At 48.1% G+C, this 19,483-nt stretch overlaps 1 long non-coding RNA gene and 1 pseudogene across 1 annotated transcript; one reads left to right on the top strand and one right to left on the bottom strand.

Moving 5' to 3' along the window:
- The first annotated feature begins 4,994 nt into the window (after nucleotides 1-4,994).
- LOC129058284 (uncharacterized) lies at nucleotides 4,995-13,784 on the top strand. Its single transcript, XR_008523361.2, has 2 exons — nucleotides 4,995-6,029; nucleotides 12,117-13,784. It is a non-coding gene; the product is annotated as an uncharacterized LOC129058284 (long non-coding RNA).
- A 3,120-nt stretch (nucleotides 13,785-16,904) lies between these two features.
- On the bottom strand, nucleotides 16,905-19,233 carry LOC100458143 (protein FAM151A-like; annotated as a pseudogene).
- Between the last annotated feature and the right edge of the window lie 250 nt (nucleotides 19,234-19,483).

The following is a 19,483-nucleotide window of genomic DNA, read 5'->3' as shown; positions in this document are numbered from 1 at the left end:
TTTAGCTCACAATTCTGCAGCTTGGCAATTTGGGCTGAGCTCAGCTGGGCAGTTCTGCTGCTCTGGGCCAGGCCCCACTGACCTCTGCTAGCGCTCACTCAGGCATCTATGGTCGGCTGAGTGCCAGATGGGGAGCTTCAGTGCTTCTCCATCCACATAGCCTCTTAGCCTTCAGCACGCTCATTCATGTGGCAGCAGGATTCCAGGAGCAGCAAGAGAGGACAAACCGCAGTGCGCAATCATTTTTCAAGTCTCTGCTTATGCAGAGACAACTGCTGACATCCCATTGACCAAGCAAGTTACATGTCAGAGCTCAGAATCAGAGGGGGAGAGCAGTCAAAGTTACAGCACAAGGGGGCATGGATCCAGGAGGGGATTAATTAAGGATGGGTTTGCAATCAGTCTACCACCGTGGAGTGGAGACTAGATCTAGTGAGACAGAGAATAGGCATCTCCCAGATCTAAATTCCATAACATGACATTCAAGTCTGTTCATAATGGGAACCACCTGTCTCCCCAGCGTCAACTCTCTCTAACCCCAGCCACACCCTGTGTACTGTGCATCTGCCAAACTGACCTCTTCACAGTCTCATATATCTGCCCTGCCTTTTTCATCTTCCTGCTCACTGTTCTCTAGATTATTTCACATCTTTGCCTGACCAAATCCTGTATATTCTACTTGATCCAATTCAAAGCCACCTTCTCCCAGACATCTTTTCTAACATCCCATTCCCATCCCCTTCCCTCTCTCCCAATACCACCGAGCTGGACAGGACTCTGAATTCCCACCTACAATTTCTAGAGCCCCCTCTGTGCCTCTTTTCAGGCACCTAGCATTGTGCACTTATCTGCAGGTGGATGTTCTCTCCTTTCTTGGACTGTGAGCCCCCACAGGGCTTGTGTGACTCATCCTTTATCCCTCCTCTGCCCTACTGCCCAGCATACACTAAATGTCCTATTGACCTGAGGAGGTCAGTACTGGCAAGCCAAAGACTGCAGAGCAGATGATGCGACAGAGCCAAGGAACGCCCTTCACAGACGACCCAGCCAGGAACTCCAAGAAGTGACTAACAGGAAGTGTCAGAGAAGAGCATGGAAGAGGAAGATTTGGGAGACGAGAAAGAGCAGGGCTTCGGGCTTGCCACAAGATAACCTGGGCCCTGAAGTCAGAGTCACGGGAAGACTGACCTCCACTCCATCTGAGGAAGAACTTCCTAGGAGAAATGCCCAGATTCAGAATGGGCTGGCAAGAAAACGGGTGAGTCACCCCTCTACTGGCAGTGCATAAGCATTCCGGTTAACTTCTGAGAGTGTTTTTGTGGGGGCCTTATTCTATTTGCATTTAAGGTGTGCACATTAATAATTCTTTCATTAGACTCATGTTGCACCTTGGCATGCAGAGTGTGCATTTATGGGCTCACAAATGAAGGGGTTTAATGAGCCGGCAGCTCTCCCCTCAAGGCAAGCCTGCACAGAGCTTGGCAGCAGGCCCATTCCCTCGGAGTCGGCTGGGCACAGCACATCATGTACCACGGGCAAACTGGCTTTGGTTTCATTAGGGGTGGTAAGTGTGGGAGGGGGAAGTAGATGTATGGGGTAAGTGTTACTCTGAAAGAATTCTAAAATGTGAGAGAATGCCATTCCAGTGAATTTCCTACCACACACACCATCCCTTGAGGGATGGGACATCCCTGCTCCTGTCAGAAACCAGGCTAAGCCCAGCGGTGCCTCTCACTGAGGGTAGGTGGAAGATGTAACTAGACAGCCCTTCCCTAACACAGATACTCTTTGACCAGCCCAGCTTCCTTGTGTTCTAAGTGGTGGAACAGTGCCCCAGAGAGGGGATGTGGCCTCCCTAAATGCTAAGATGAGCCAGGACTCTTGCTCCTGGACCCAAGTGCCAGGACTAAAAGAATAGAGGGGGAACTCACACAGGGGGAAGGTGGCCTTAGGGCAGGCAGTGAGCGAAGAACCCCTCCCCAGGAGCTGGACCTAAAGTGATTCTTCAGTCCCTCCCAATAATGTTCCTGGAAATAAAACTCCCCATCTCCCGACGCCCTTCTCCATATGTCCAAACCCTGCACATCCCACAAGGCTCACCTCAGATGCCAGCTCCTCCTTTCATCTTCCCATCAAACACCCCGACTCTAACCAGACGTGAGCTCTCTGGCCTCTTGGGGACTCTGCACTTCTTCGTGGCTCAGGTCAGACTGCATCTGGAATTACAGTTAGACGCGTATATACCTTCTTGATGACCCCTGACCATGAATTCCTTGGGCTTATCTTGCTCCTTCTCCCGACTCCCTCGCTCAACGCCCAGCCTAGGACCTGACTCAAATGCATTCAACAAACACAGGCTGGATTGCTGACATCCCTTTGCTTTTTGCCCACTAGCATTACAAGACCACGTTGCTTACTGTTAGCCAGCACCAGGGCCTTCCCCACAAAGCAGACATACCTCCCTGTCTCCTTTCCACTCCTTTTGGATGAACAAGAACAGCCTCTTGGGCCTCCTTATTGCAAACTTCCTGGACACCCACCACTGTCTCAGATAATCACCAGGGCTGAGGGGCATTCTCCAAAGCCCAGGAGGCCCTCAGCAGATAGGGTGGTGTTTGATGGACAGCTTTTCCTCCTGCGAAGCCCTGGTGAACAGCTCTAATGCCACCAGCAACTGCCATCTGACTCCCTAGCACTGGCTGGAAGTCTTTTCCTATTTGCCCCCAGGAATGCCAAACTCAGTGAGCTGAGCTCTTCTTAGAGCTGTCTGATTCCTTTGCATCAAACATTCCTCCTGAGATTGTAAGAACTAGAATGACTAGCTAGCTCTAGCCACTCACCTTCTGCCTAGGAGGAAGAATCCAATTAATGCCAAAATAGCCTATACTGTTCCAAAAGTCTGGCCTTTTCCAAAAACCCTAGCTCTTTCCACATAGAAGCTCAAGAAGCTCCAGAAGAAATTCAATGTTCTCCTCAAAAGCAGACCATAGGTGGACCATAGGTGCATCCTGCAGAATCCCTAACAAGTAAGTGATTCAGAATGGAGGGGCTGAAAGAGAAGCAAATAGCCCCAAGAGCCTGAGCCAGAGAAGCTGATGCTTGCAGACCTTGGAAGAAAGTTTTCACCACCCTCATCAGTCCCATGGTTTCCCATTGTCTACAAAAAAGTTAGATTATTTTGTTCAGGATACTTCACATCATGACTCTTACCATTCTAGTCTCATCTCCTTCTAAACTTCCAAGCCACTAGCCCCCTTGGAGCATTCATGCCTTTCAAATACACCCAACCCATTCCATTTACATGGTTTGTTCCAGCTACTGAAACATCTTTTATCTTAGGTTGGACTCTCAGACCCTTAGACAAGGATTCAAGAGCAAGTATATTTGGGACAGAAAAAACCAGCAGGATAGTGGGGAAAAAAAGAAGTCAATAAAGGGTACTTTTTTCAGCAGGTTCCCATTGTAGCAACTAACAGTTGATCCTACCTGGGAGACAGTGTAGAGCTCACTTCAGAATTGTCCTCAGCCAAGAGTAGAGAGAGGACGTTGGGGGTATTTGTCCACCACTCCCATCAGTCACAGGTGTGGGTTTCTGCTGGGCAGGAGGGACATGGACTCTTCGGCATGCCAGTTCAGCTTGCACCCGTGAAAAGCCAAGGGGACATGGGCAGTGGGCCAAGGGGGCTGCTCCCCTTTTACGTCCCTCCTCCTTTCCCCACCACCACTTTTTAGTTTACCCAAATGACCCACTCATCAGGGTTCAATGCCATCTCTTCCCAAAAGCTTTTCTAACCTTTCATCAGAACCAATGACTCTTTCCTTTGGTTTCCACAGACAATCAGAGTACAACTGTGAGAAAAATCCTTTAGGTTTTGCCCTTCACTCTGCTTAAGAGTGAAAGTCTTAATTGACAACTGGGCAGAATGGTGTTGGCTCGGCCAGGTGCGGTGGCTCATGCCTGTAATCCCAGCACTTTGGGAGGCTGAGGCAGGCAGATCACGAGGTCAGGAGGTCACAAGATCAGGCGGATCACAAGGTCAGGAGATCGAGACCATCCTGGCCAACACGATGAAACCCTGTCTCTACTAACAATACAAAAAATTAGCCGGGCGTGGTGGCGGGCGCCTGTAGTCCCAGCTACTCGGGAGGCTGAGGCAGGAGAATGGTGTGAACCCGCGAGGCAGAGGTTGCAGTGAGCCTAGATCGCACCACTTCACTCCAGCCTGGGCAACAGAGTAAGACTCTGTCTCAAAAAAAAAAAGAAAGAAAGAATGGTGTTGGCGCTCGTTCTCATTCCTTGATTTATTTCCTTTCTGCTTTGCATGAGGTGGTGTCTGTGACCTGTGTACTCATAGCAAGTCTTTGAACCCATCAACATTAGAAATTAGAAAATACCTCTCAAAAAGTAGCATTGATTCTGTTGCCTAAATATGTTCTTATTGCAAAAATAAAAATGTAAACGATGTCATCTGAAGCAGTGCATGGTTATTGCTTTTAAAATAGTAAGTCTTATTTGCATAAAGAGATTATATCTACGGTCACATAAAAGTAAGAATGAATACCTAAATCCAAACTGCTCCTTCAAGTTACCTGGAACTGTGATATTTGCATACACCGAAGCATCTACTCTTGTTCTGAAGAGGAGAGAATGAAAACTAAAGGAAACAAAGAATCAAAGAAGCCCTGAACCCACGGTGAGTGGAACCCTGAAGTGACCGGAGGACAAACTGGCATGTGGCAACCTTATTCTGTTCCTTCAAAGCAGCTACTGAATGTTGCGGTGAGCCCGGGAAGAGGACTGTCCTGCCTGCAGTCCTACAGAGGTAAGAGCTGTGCTTAACAAGTTAAAAAGCTGGGGCTTCTACCAAGCCACAAAAGAAGGTGGAGACTGTGTGTGTAGATCTGCATCAAATAGACGCGTGTCTAACCTGGGGCTGCCGCGCTTAGAACCTGGGGCTGCTGCTTAGAAATCAATCATCTACAGGGGGTGGGGCCTGAGGAGCGCGGGCTTCCCCTGCTTAGAAATCAATCATCCACAAGGGGTGGGGCCTGAGGAGCGCGGCTCTCACTCGTTACTTTAGAAATCAATCATCTACAAGGGGTGGGGCCTGAGGAGGGCGGGCTTCCCCTGCTTAGAAATCAATCATCCACAAGGGGTGGGGCCTGAGGAGCGCGGCTCTCACTTGTTACTTTAGAAATCAATCATCTACAAGGGGTGGGGCCTGAGGAGGGCGGGCTTCCTCTACTTAGAAATCAATCGTCCACAGCGGGTGGGGCCTGAGGAGCGCGGCTCTCACATGTTACTTGCGTTTTACCCAGCAAGTGGGGAGTCCAGAAGGCTGACTCGGTCTCTAAAATGAGGCAGAACCTGTGGCGACCACAGCCACCCAACAGGAAAAGAGGCGGCAGAGGCTGGGTGAGCACAGGACTGAGAATTCATGGCGAAAGTTCTTGAATTTAAGGGAGAGGTTAGACCATTTAATTGGCCAAACAGGCCCAACTCTAAGAGCCGACCTGCAAGAAGCCAGCCCGGCAGCTTCTCCCATCACCACTCCCAGCTGCAGGTGGGCTGCCTGCTGTCCTTACCTCCCAGACAAGGGGGATCATGTCCTCCTTGGGGTCACCGTGGACCAGTGCACACTTCTGTGGCCTGTTTTGCTCGCTGCACTTACCTACTGTGACGCCACTATTGCCGACACAGCCACCTCCGTGCGGGGGGTTCCTGGGGCAGACGCCTTGTTATCTTCATCTTAGGATAGCCAGTTCCCAACACAGTGCCTGCTGCAAATTATCAGTAATAACAATAAGTCTTTGTCACGTGATGAGTTACCTTTCGGTCTCTCTGCAGTCTCTTTCCTCCCAGTGCCCCTTGGCTGCCCCGAAGCCCTGACCCCTGACCCCTGACCTCCTGCCCCTTCTGTCTCCAGGGCCGTTAACTCCCCTGCTGGTCCCTATCCATGGAGCCCATTGACAGATGAGTTTGGTTCTGGACCTGAGGAGGACAGTTACAGACACAGATATCTTTTAAGGTGAGGAGTGGGTATCGGATATCTGAAAGAGACAAAGCCTACCAAAACCAACCTTATCTTCCCACCAATCTACCCACTAAGGGAGAGAAACTAGAATATTTTTGCCGGAGAATTATATAATAGAGACTCACATCTACCCTCCTTCCTTCACTCAAAAGCCCTGCCCATCCCTCAGCACACATCTCAAAGAGGAACTGCCCCATGAAGCATTCCTGATCCCCAGCCAGGTGTGATGGTCTGTCCTGCGAGCCCCCAACAAGGTGCCTTTTCTATGGCACTCACAATTTACTGCCTTCTACTGGATTATCAATGACCAGACTACAGGTCCTGGTGGGCAGAGGCTGGGTCTGATTCACTGTGGTCCCACCTCACCCCAACTCTAGTCCCACCCCAGGCCCTGACCAAGACGGGAGGTAAGCGGACTAAATTGGGTTGCATAGGCTAAAAGGAAAGATAGCCAAGAGCATAATGTGGGTCAGATGAATTTCAGTTTAACTTTCCCAGAAGTTAAACTTCCCACTCATCAAGGTTCAATGCCTTCTCCTCCCAAAAGCTGACCTTTCGTCAGAACCCATGACTCTTTCCTTTGGTTTCCGCAATTAGAGTACAACTGTTGGAAAAATCCTTTAGGTTTTGCCCTTCAGTCCGCTTAAGAGTGAAAGTCTTCATTGACAACTGGGCAGAACGGTGTTGGCTCTGAGCCAGCCTCTGAGTTCTGAGGCTGAGGGAGCTGCTATCCACCTGGCCCAGGACCTCCCCTCCTGGGCTCTTGGCAAGGCCCCAGCTGACTCTCCCTGTCCTCTCCTAGCCCTACCACAACATTCCTGGGTGCAACATCCCACTCACAAGGAGGATTCTTCTAGTGTTTATGAAGGCAGGGCTGGGCAAGACCCGAGAAGTGAGGAGCTAACAGACAGCTCTCCCCCAAGGCTGGTATCCCCTCCTGCAGCATGGCTGCCAACTAGCCCCCCCAGCCTCGGCTGCAACAACCCCACCGATGGGGAGCTAACGGCACTGCTCTTAGACAGCGGCGTCTGTGGGGCACTTTCCTTAGACCCACATCCTCCCTCCCAGCCCAGTTCCACCTCTTTGGGCTGCACAGAGCGAATCTGCTTCCTTCCCCAGGTAGCCCCCTTCGGATATCTGGGACAGCTCTCGTGTCCCGTTGTGTCTTTCTCCAGTGTACACGTCCTAGGCTCTCACACTGTTTTTCACTTTGTCCCAGCAAGGCTATTGTTTTTAAGTGCTCTTGAGAGAACCTTCTCTGCAAGGTGAAATAGAAATGAGCAGTCATGTTAGCTCGGACCCGACCCCTCGTTGCATCTCAGCAAGAGCAAATACTTTCACATCTCTCCAGTGGTGCAGAAATAATTGGCAAGAGTGGCATTCACACACACACTTGCTCAAATTATGCCAATAAAAGGAAGTTGCGAAAGTGTGAAGACAGCGTAAAGTTTCTGGTTTTGTAGAAAAACAGAGGGTTAGCCCCCAATTCAAATTTTTTTTCTTTGATCTATGTTTAAAGAAAGCCCTGAGAGGATGGACAGAGGTTGATTAATCGGTTCAAATATACAATTAGATCAAAGAAATAAGACCTAGTGTTGGATAGATCAGCAGGATGACTATAGTTTACAATAATCTATTGTACATTCCAAAATAGTTAGTTAGATAGGAATAATTTGAATGATTATAGCATAAAGAAAAGGCAAATATTTAAGGTGGTGGATATCCGAATCACCCGGATTTGATGTTTACACACTATGTCAATATACCAAATTATCAAAGGTACCCCAAAAATATGTATACCTATTATGCATCAATTTTATTTTTTTTATTTCAATAGCTTTAGGGGTACAAGTGGTTTTTGGTTCCATGGATGAATTGTATAATTGTGAAGGCTGAGATTTCAGTGCACCCATCACCTGAGTAGTGTACACTGTACCCAATATGTAGGGTTTTTTTTGTTTGTTTTGTGGTTTGTTTTTGTTGTTGTTGTTGTTTTGTTTGTTTGTTTGTTTGAGATGGAGTTTCGCTCTTGTTGCCCAGGCTGGAGTGCAATGGCACAATGTCGGCTCACTGCAACCTCCACCTCCCAGGGTCAAGCGATTCTCCTCCTTAGCCTCCTGAGTAGCTGGGATTACAGGCGCCTGCCACCATGCCAAACTAATTTTTTGTATTTTTAGTAGAGACGGGATTTCACTATGTTGGCCAGGCTGGTCTCGAGCTCCTGACCTCAGGGGATCCAACCACCTCGGCATCCCAAAATGCTGGGATTACAGGCTTGAGCCACTGCGCCCGGCCCCAATATGTAGGTTTTTATCCCTCACCTCCCTCCCTTCCCGCATCTGAGTCTCCAAAATTCATTATACCACTCTGTATGTCTGTGTGTACCCATAGCTTAGCTTAGCTCTCACTGATAAGTGAGAACACATGGTATTTGGTTTTCCATTCCTGAGTTACTTCACTTAGGATATTGTGGCCTCCAGGTCCATCCCAGTTGCTGCAAAAGATGTTATTTCTTGTTTTTATGGCTAAGTAGTATTCCATGGTGTATATGTGATATATTATGCATCAATTTTTTTAAAAAAATAATAAAGAAACCTAAGCGTGCAGTGTAAGAACTCTGAGAGCCAATCGCTCAATGGAAACTTTTCTTTGAGACCTTGGAGCAGGATTTGCAGGACCAAAGTGTGGGCCAATGAGGTGACAGACTGTCTCAAGAGAAAGAAGGGGAAATTGATGGTAGAAAAATTCATGATGAATTCCTGAAGAGGCTTTGTTTCAGTGAAGCATTTCTTAATTTTATTTTCCAGAATCTTCCCTTCAGAGAATACTAGAAAGTGTTCAGTATGTTAAGCCCTTAAAAATAAATTCTGGCCGGGCGCAGTGGCTCACGCATGTAATCCCAGCACTTGGGGAGGCCGAGGTGGGTGGATCACAAGGTCAGGAGATCAAGACCATCCTGGCTAACATGGTGAAACCCCGTCTCTACTGGGCGCCTGTAGTCCCAGCTACTCGGGAGGCTGACGCGGGAGAATGTCGTGAACCCGGGAGGGGGAGCTTGCAATGAGCCGAGATCGCGCCACTGCACTCCAGCCTGGGATACAGAGCGAGACTCCATCTCCAAAAAAAAAAAAAAAATTCTACAGAAATTCACTAGAATCTCTCCTTCCTTCCTTTCTTCCAACTTTTCCTCCTTTCTTCTTTCCTCCGTTCCTCTTTCCTTCCTTTTCCCTCGCCTTATTCCTAAATGGATTTGAAATAACAAAGGCCTCCATGGTCTTGCGGTCCTGCACTTTAATAACACTGAATTGCGTACTGCTTCATATGAGTGGGCCAGTGTCTGGAGTCCAAAATCTTTTCTGTTCTAAGAAATCTAGGCCAAAGCTGAACCTTCAGTAATGAGATCTAACCTATAATCAAATTAAATAGCACAGCATTAGATCAATTTCAGCCCCATACATCCACTGCTATTGGCTTCTATTAAATGTTTTAAATTGGTACAAAAGCCTTACTGAAAGGGAAGCTTATATAGGCATATCATATAGAGGATGTTTCCTTAATCATCTTTTTAATGAAAAAAAAAAACTAAGCAAAAAGAAAACAAAATTAAGATCTAAGAGGCTTCATGATATCATCCCAAACCCAGCCAGTGATACTTTTTGAAAGGGCAACAAAGAACTGGCGATAACATCTTTATTTTTGTTTGCTTCTAAGCCTAGAGGCACGTAAAAGATGAGAACATACACTTAGATCATGCCAACTTAGAGAAGACTTTCTAGTTTTGAAAATAGCATTTCTTCCTCTCCTTCCCAAACAGAGTAGCACTGGAACGCTCCCCATCTTCGTCCTATACTCTTTGACATCACCTCAAAGAGGAAGTCAATTTTACTACATGATTAAGACTCAAGCGAAGCATAATTCATTCAAGCAACTCACCACATATGTCAAAAATATAAATCCAGGGCCGGGCGTGGTGGCTCATGCCTGTAATCCCAGCACTTTGGGAGGCCGAGGCCGGTGGATCACTTGAGGTCAGGAGTTCGAGACCAGCCTGGCCAACATGGTGAAACCCCGACTCTACTAAAAATACAAAAATTAGCCAGGCGTGGTGGCACACACCTGTAATCCCAGCTACTCAGGAGGCTGAGACAGGAGAATCGCCTGAACCCAGGAGGTGGAGATTGCAGTGAGCCAAGATGGCACCATTGCACTCCAGCCTGGGCAACATGGCGAGACTCTGTCTCAAAAAATAAAAATAAAATAAAATAAAATAAATCCAGGCCTCTCAGGAAAAGATGAAAAATCAGAGGGTCAAGGAAGACTGCATGGGCAACATGTTAACTTTCTCCCATGTTCTTTCCTGAGAAGCCAAGATGCTCTGGCCTATGGTCCAACTCCTACCCCCACAGCCCAGAGGAGTCTCCCCTCCTCTAAAGTGGGTCTTAGAAACAGGTCCTTCCTGGCCGGGCTTGGTGGGTCACGCCTGTAATCCCAGCACTTTGGGAGGCTGAAGCAGTCAGATCACCTGAGGTCAAGAGTTCTAGACCAGCCTGCCTAACATGGTGAAACCCCATCTCTACTAAAAAATACAAAAAAAATTCACTGGGTGTGGTGGCACCTACCTGTAATCCCAGCTACTTGGGAGACTGAGACAGCAGAATCACATGAACCCAGGAAGCACAGGTTGCAGTGGGCAGAGATCACACCACTGCACTCCAGCCTGGGCGGCAGAGTGAGATGCCATCTCAAATAAATAAATAAATAAAACATTTATCATGAATGATATCCCAAGGGGCCTGTGAAGACACTGATGGTGTGTGGTCTGGCTTCCTTCTTTTTTTTTTTTTTTTTTTTTGAGATGGAGTCTCGCTTTGTCACCCTAGCTGCAGTGCAGTGGCTCGATCTCGGCTCCCTGCAACCTCTACCTCCCAGGTTCAAGTGATTCTCGTGCCTCAGCCTCCCGAGTAGCTAGGATTACTGGTGCACACCACCACTTCTGGCTAATTTTTGTATTTTTAGTAGAGACAGGGTTTCACTATGTTGGCCCAGCTGGTCTCGAACTCCTGACCTCAGGTGATCCACCCGCCTTGGCCTCCCAAAGTGCTGGGATTACAGGCGTGAGCCACCACACCCGGCTGGTCCTGTTTTCATATGCATTCAAATTCATTGATTTGCCACAAGAATGCTCTCAGGTAGGTGCTGTGATCAACCCCACTGTAAGGGTAAGAAATAGGGGGCACAGAGAGAAGTAGAAGGAAGGATTCCAGCTCAGAAGCTTTGGCGCTCAGGCTTTGGAGCTCAGGCTCCTAACTGCTGTACCTAGATGGCCTCTCCATAAGAGACGGCCTTGGAGAAAGCAGAGTGAAGCAGCCATTAGAATGCTCTTTGCAAGTATCTGAGAACCACATTCAAATACCAGCACCTCAGTTTCCTTCCTTAGAGGGCCCCTGAAAATGTGCGCCTGACCACTTTGCCAGGCAGGATAGTGCACAACGGTGCTGCTTGAACAGCAGTCAGAGTGTCACAGCTTGGAGTGGTGCAAAAGCCGGGGGACAAAGAATTGTGGAGCCTTGCGCCAAAGCCACACTGGGAACATCACACCCAGAGCTGTCCCCATTCCCCCAGATCTCCTGAAAAGTGAAGGGAGCTGGTATAAATAACAGTGTCCATTCCCATCCATTATCAGGCCCTGCTTGCAGCCTCTGGGAACTCTTGATTCACATTTTCCAAATGCTGGGATTCTTAGGGCCTTAGTTAAGGAAGGCAATGCCAGTCCAGGGGTCTATATCATCCTTGTGGGCAAAAGAATGACCCCACTTTATAGGGCTGGCATGGTTAATTATCTGGGCGTGTGAGCCCCCTCAAACTTGTTAAAGAGATTCACAGTATATAAGGCATATTTATAAAAACCATGTAATTTGATGCTCTAAAGCAACCCTGTGAATGAGCTTAGGATAGATGATGTATATTATGCTCATTTTGTAAATGAGGACACCGAGATTCAGAGAAATAAAATGGCTTGACCAAAAGTCACCCAGCTATTAAATATCAAAGGAACTAAAAATCCTGCTTTTCTGTCTTCAGATCCTGAACTCTCCTCTCTACACCATCGCATCTCAGTGGAACCATGAGCCTCAAGACCTGAGTTCAAGTTCGTCCTCTGCCACTTACTAATGTGATCTTGGAGTCACGTATTCTCTCTGGAGCTCATTTTCCACATCTGTGAAGTGGGGATTAAAAACTCTTGTCCCACCTGATTAATTCTCTATGACTTGGGAGTCTTCTGGCCAAGCTCCCTCTGAAAACGTCACCAGACCAAAGATACATGGAGTAGTTGGCCTCCTTTATAGGAGGCTGTCCCGCTGGGAGATGGGAGAAAGAGGGGTACAGTGCCACCTTGGTGAGGTGGGACAGGAACCGGCTGGGCTGTCTGGCTGACTTATGTGCCGAAGCAGCTCTGCTGGAGTCCTCAGCAATCTTGCCACTCCTTCCAACTCAATTTGTCTGGTTGACATCTAAGTTCTCTTTTAGCCCTAAAAGTCTCTGAATCTAGATCTTAGAAGCCGGTTCCCTCCACGACTGTCGCCAATTCACTTTACCTCTGTAAATGCCATTTCCCTTTCTGCAAAAGCCAAATCACACTCCTTTCTCACCTGCTGCAGATGCTGCTCTGCGTTTTAATTGACAGTCACTCTAACCTGCCGATCTCCTTGAAAGGTGCCTGCCTTATTCAATCACTCAGTTGTAATGAGGTCATTGCTGGAACTGGCAACTCCCACAGCCTCAGGATTCCAGCAAAGCACACACCAGACTTTCCACAAAACTGCTGAAGCCTTGAGTGCCCTAGGGCTGAGTGCCACCTGACTGATGTCAACCCCCACCCCCCAGCAGCCTCCCTGAGATGTTTCAATTACAGCTGGGCTTGCTGGCAACTCCTGAAGTTCTCCCCCACAGACAGGACTCAGGCTCCCAGCTACTCCTCCTTACATATCACATTTTTATGGACAGTGCCAGCAGAAGAATAGGAAGAAGATTGGGGTTCATGAAATGCCACCACTGGTCTAGCCTTTTTTTTAGCCTATTGGAACTGGGGAAACATGGAAAGTTCTCAAAATGTGCACTCTGGATCCCTGGGATTCCCAAGAGGACCCTGTGGTGGGGGTTCCATGAGGTCAAACTTTTCATAATGAGATGAAGGTGTTATTTGCCTTTTCTCCCTATGCTGACGTTTGTAATAATGGTGCGTAAGCAGCAGGGAGTAAAACTGCTGTCCCCTCAGCACAGATCAAGATAGTGACACTACACTGTACTGACAGCTGTCATATTCTCCACCACCACACACTCATGGCAAAAAATAAATTATTTAAAAAGCCACACATAAGCTTGTCTATGATGAAAGAGTAGCAGTTATTAACGTTATGAAATCTCAACCCTTGCGTAACACCTTGTTTTAACATTCTGTGTGGACTGGTAAGTACCACTAGAAGTACCGCTCTGCCACACATCGATGTACAATGATTGTCTCAAGGAAAAATGACTTGTGTGACTGCTTCAGTTAAGTGAACTAATCACTTTTTTTTTCAGAAGATACATTTTTACTTAAGAGAAACGACTGCCGCACAAATTAAGGATATTCAGATTGGGGTTTTGGCAGATGTTTTCTCAAAAATGGATCTCCTGAGACTGTTTCTTCAAGGAAAACAGCTGATGGTATTTGTTGCCAATAATAAAATCCGAGCTTTCCAATGAGAATCAGAATTTTGGAAAACTTGTGTTTACCACTGTGAGCTTGACAGCTTCTCAATAATACTTAAGGAGTTTTCCAATGATATTCCAATGGTAATACTAATGAATTGTGCTATCTAAATATTGGATAGTAAAAATGCCAACATTTAGAAAATGTATATCACACAGTGAACCAATATTTTTCAAATGATCAACATCTAATGTTAGGCAACCATGTGCAAGCAAAAGACACGTTCAAAGTACAGGAGAAATGGATGGATTTTAATGTGAGATAGTACAAGAAGTTTATTGATATAGTTTCAGATTCCATATTGTAATAAATCTTTAAGAAACTATCACTTCTTGAGTTTGGGTATAGAATCCAAAAAAAAAAAAAAAAAACCACCTGGCCCGGCGAGGTGGCTCACACCTGTAATCCCAGCACTTTGGGAGACTGAGGCAAGTGGATCACTTGAGGTCAGGAGTTTGAGACCAGCCTGGCCAACAGGGTGAAACACCATCTCTACTAAAAATACAAAAATTAGCTGGAAATCACTTGACCAGGAGGCAGAGGTTGCAGTGAGCCAAGATCACGCCACTGCACTCCAGCCTGGGCAACACAGCAAGACTCCATCTCAAAAAAAAAAAAAAAAAAAAAACCCACAAAAAACCCATAATTGTCAAGAAGAATATTAAAATACTCCTCTCCTTTTCAACTGCATGTCTATATAAGGCCAGATTTTTCTCACACACTGGCCAAAACAACGTGGCACAACTGATTGGATGCAGGAACAGCGATGAGTCACTGGCTTAATCTATTGATTCAAGCATTAAAGAGATTTGCAAAGATATAAAACTATGTCACTCTTATAAGCAATTGTTTCTTGTGTTAGGAAATATGATTACTTTTTAGTTAAAATGTGTTATTTATATTGACATGTAATGAGTTTATTATTGCTATTTTTAAATGAATTAGTAAGTTAACATTTGTTAAATTTCTGTGTTTTAATTTATATAGTAAATACAGACAGATATAAGTCACACAAACAAAATATTTTTGGGGTTTTCTGTAATTTTTTTTTTTTTTTTTTGACGGAGTGTTGCTCTGTCGCCCAGGCTGGAATGCAGTGGTGCGATCTCGGCTTACTGCAACCTCGGCCTCCTAGGTTCAAGCGATTCTCCTGCCTCAGCCTCCTGAGCACCTGGGACTACAGGCACATGCCACCACACCCAGCTAATTTTTTGTATTTTAGTAGAGATGGGGTTTCACTGTGTTAGCCAGGATGGTCTCCATCTCCTGACCTCATGATCCGCCCACCTCGTCAGTAATTTTTTATCGCGTAAAAGAATCCTAAGACCAAATAGTTTGAGAACTGCTAAATGGTGATATTCTGTAGTTTTAGGATTGTGGGTCCAGCTACTGTGGGAAGACTGGCTGTGGTCCAAGATAGGAGGGGAGCCTTCTGCTACTGGTTGGCAAGAGCTACTGAAGCCTGGAACTAAGGCAGCGGCAATGGCATGGCCAGGGGGTGTAATGTGAGTTCATCATTAAAATCGGGGTCACTATGTCATATTTTGGTTTGGTTGCAGTGCTGAACCTTATGCAACCCTGGCCCTGGAATAGGCATGGTCTCCTCTGAAGGGAGTGGTTATATCCAACACCAGCCATTTGAGAACCAGATGGATGCTTTGACAAGAAGCAGAAATGAAGCGGGGAAGCAGGGAGAGGAGCTTGCTCCAGCTGTTCTGGGTAAAGACCTGTTCTGGGCACACACTCAACTTGGCAAGTGCCAAGATAGTACCCGCCATAGGGATGCCAGGGGGAGTTCAGGTGAGGCAGGCCCTTCAGGCTTCAAAGGGAAAGGTGCTGAATGCCAGGTATCCTGGGTCACAGTACACCCTGTGTTGGTCTCCCTTCACTTATCACCGAGTCTCCAGTGGGACAAATCCAGTCAGGTTTTCCAGCCTCATCTGTGCTAGAGGAAACTAAAGGAAGAAGCATGCATGCATGCAGGAGAAATCACAGGCCCCTACCGAAGTTATTATAAATTATTTATGAGATGGGAGCAATGGTTAGGGAGAAATTCTCAAGTAAAAGGGAAATCAGGTGAATCAGAGAAACAGCTTCTCCATCCAGTGACAACTAGACCTTGTTTACAAAAGGCAGAATTTTCCTTAGGAGGTGAGAGAATTAAGAGATATTTTGGAAGAAAGAATAAATAAATAGAATGAATTGAATAGAGCAGGTGAGGGATTCCAAAACTTATAGGACATCTACTTCGAGCTTGAGGTGCCTCTTAGACATTCCAGGTGGAGCTGCCCAAAAGACAGAAGGTTGCATATGTCTGAAGCTCGGGAGGTCTGGAGTGGAGGTGTTGGCTTGAGGATCATTAACCTACAGAGGTCAGCAGTTCTCAGGCCTCAGAGCAATTCAGAGTCACCTATGGAGGATTATTAAAAGGAAGATGGCTGTCCCAGACCAAGTGAATCAAAATCTCCAGGAGTGATTCTGATACACACCACCACGGGTTCTCTGAAGGCAGAGGAGATGCTGAGAGCTTCCAGAAAAAAAGGAGAAAGAATGAGTTCCAAATGCAACCACAAAGCCAAAAGCATCTTGCTCCTGAGCACCAGAAGGCTGTCAGGAAAGAATGTGCTTAATTAAATTCTAATGGGCTGGCAGACTCCAGCACATGGAATACATCAACTGCTCGTCTTCAGACAGTGCAAGAGTCCTCTGCTAATATCTGAAGCCTTAAATGTAGCCACTTAAGCTCACCATATATCAGGCATCACTAGGGATCCCAGAAGCTGCACATGGGCCTGACCATAAAACAGTCAGGGGGAGAACCAGAGGGCCATGGGGAGCAACCCTCAGCCTTCCCTAGATACAGCTGTGTAAAGTAGGCCCTTTCTTCTAGCAACAATCCTTTTCCCTGCAGCTGGACTGAATAGAATGAACATTTCTGAAACATAGCCAGGGCACAGACTGTTCTCTTGGAAACTCCAAGCTGTCTTTTCTAGCAAAGGAGTGAAAAGGTGAGTAAAACATTTTTCATTTATTAAAAAGCTTCTATTGACCACACACAATAAGCTAGATATCCAGACCAGGGTTTCAAACCTTTCTTTTTTGTTTTGTTTTGCCTGGAGAAAGGCAAAGGCCTTTATTTCTTCCTGTCTCCCCGTGGGAAGACTCCACCCTGGGGTCCGCTGGCCCACCACCCCTGGGTGCTCAGTTTCTGCCAACATTGGCCAGCAAGTCCTTGTGGTACCCCTGGGGCAGCCTGTAGTAGATTCGGGTCCTGTCTACAGCCCTGGCTCCCAGCAGTGCTGTCCTCTCAGAGGCATAGTTGCCCCCAGCTGGGCTGTGCTCCACTGTGACAGTAGCCCCAGGAGAGGATGCCAGCAGCCTGGCAACAGCTCCAGCCGTGCTGTGGCCCCGTGGCCTGGCCTGCATCTGGAAGCTGAGCCCCTGGCACAGCTCTAGCATATCTGTGAGCAGCTGTTCCCTGTAGCCACTGCCCAGTGCCTCCTGAGTCCAGCCTGGTGCCACGGTCACATGGCGGAAGACCTCAGCCACAGCTGTAAGCAGCTGTCTGCCAGCCAAGTGACCAGGGACTGAAAAACTCCCGTGGGAGATTTTGGCCCCCATCCACACAGGCCGATGCAAGAGGCCAAGGCTGGAGAGGCATGCCAGCAAGGCCAGGGACGGCCGGAGGGCTGCGGGCTCCACTATTTGCAAATGGACGCTCCAGTGTCCGGGATGTGTGGCCAGCTGCTGCAGGCAGGACTCCAGCCTCAGGATGTTGCCACTTGGAGCACAAACAGTGGGCACGGGGTTCTCAGCCACAGTTCCCTCGAGGCCATTGTTCAGCAGGATCATGCCTTCTGTGTCTGGGAGGGTGACCCCGTTGCTGTACCCCTGGGGCAGCATCGAGAAGACCATCACCCTCGAACAGCTGGAGAAGAGGGATCAGGCTGCCTCCCATGTAGTATATTTGTTTCCATGTGGCATTCACTGTGGGGCGCCAAATCGCCAAGGTGAGGTGGCTGCCATTCATGGAACACCTTCTGTAGGCCACAGCTCTACAGCCATCCTCTCTAAGCCTCACGGCACCCTGCCAAGTAGAGGCCAGCTGCTTGTACTGCAACAGGAAAGGCTCAAAGATGTCATAGTAGACGTGGTGGACAGCAGTGTTATCCTGGACGTAGGGCAGATCCTCTGCCTCATGGGGTCCGAGGCAGCCTGCCATAGCGTCAGGCTGTACCTCTCAGATTGGCTCAGCAGCCGGCTGGAGTGGGGCTGGGCGGCCCGCACCGTGGAAGACTGCACAGGGAAGGTGACCCTCTGGAGCACCACTCCCACCAGCTCATGCATCTTCTCCACCATGGCTCGGGTGTACATCCTGTTTGGGAACATGGGCACGTAGAGGGCGGTCCAGCCTGGAGACAGGGTGGCCTTGGGATACTTCTCCTGGACCAGGGCCAGGAACTGTGTGTCACTGACCTCAGCTGAGATGGGCATATCGGGGCCCTTTGAGATGTCAGCGTTGATCCACATGGGCCACCGGACTTTGCCCCACTCTGTCAGCGACCAAGGAGGTCCAGGAAGGGGCCCACGGCCTTGATGTTCTTGAAGTCCAGTTTGATGCCCTTCTGGGAAGAGCCCAGCACACTATCCAGCCACTGCTCCAGTGCGTTGTCATCGTAGATAGGTGGAGGGTGTGCCACGATGGGAGCTCCTGTCTCGTCAGCTGTGCCGAGCCCTTCGACATTGACATCAGCCTCCAGGACTGTGATGTTGCTGTTCAGGGCAGCTGTCGTGGCTTTCTTGCTGTTGGCTGCGTGGTACCAGGTGACCTCCAGGGCATCTCGGCAGCTGATCTGGCCCAGGCTCAGCAGGTAATCCAGCATGTCGGCCTCGGGGCTGCAGGCCTCCAGCTCACAGCCTGGCTGACGCAGGGTGATGGCAAGGACTATCATGGCAATGACCACTACAGAAACACAGGTAGTGCCAGCAAACCCCCACCTGACCTGACTCTTCGATAACTGCTCCCTGCAGGCCATGGCGACGCTCTCTGGGGAACGCCCCCAACTCCGCATGACCCACAGTCCCCAAGGTTCCCTGCAAGCTGGGATCCCGTGGGAGGCAGGAGGACCCAGCACCACCTCATTCTCCACCAGTCAAACCTTTTAAGTGTCATTATTTTGTTCCCTTTGTGGAATCTTTCTTTCAGACAACATTGCCTGCTTGAGTGCATTAATTAATAACTTGTTTACCCATATGCTAATGAATCAGTGACATGAAAACATGTAAACTCCAGGCCAGCCCTGCCTAACCCACAGTGAGTACTTAATACATGTTCGCTGCAGTGGATTCAGCCCAATGTCAGCATACTAAATGGATGTGTTTTGCACCAAAAGCAAAGTAAACATTAGCCCTACAGTTTTATTATAGTTAAGAGTTTTTGGGGGGTCAGGCATGGTAGCTCACACCTGTAATACCAACACTTTGGGAGGCCAAGGCAGGTGGATCACTTGAGATCAGGAGTTCAAGACCAGTGGCTAACATGATGAAACCCAGCCTGTACTAAAAATACAAAAATTAGCTGGGTGTGGCGGCGCACGCCTATAGTCCCAGCTACTCAGGAGGCTGAGGCAGGAGAACCGCTTGAACCTGGGAGGTGGAGGTTGCAGTGAGCCCAGATCACACCACTGCACTTCAG

Source organism: Pongo abelii, chromosome 2 (genome assembly GCF_028885655.2).
Source record: "Pongo abelii isolate AG06213 chromosome 2, NHGRI_mPonAbe1-v2.0_pri, whole genome shotgun sequence".
In the NCBI taxonomy this organism is placed as follows: domain Eukaryota; kingdom Metazoa; phylum Chordata; class Mammalia; order Primates; family Hominidae; genus Pongo; species Pongo abelii.
The sequence above is the reverse complement of the archived record's forward strand: the minus strand, read 5'-3'. Positions and strand labels throughout refer to the sequence as shown.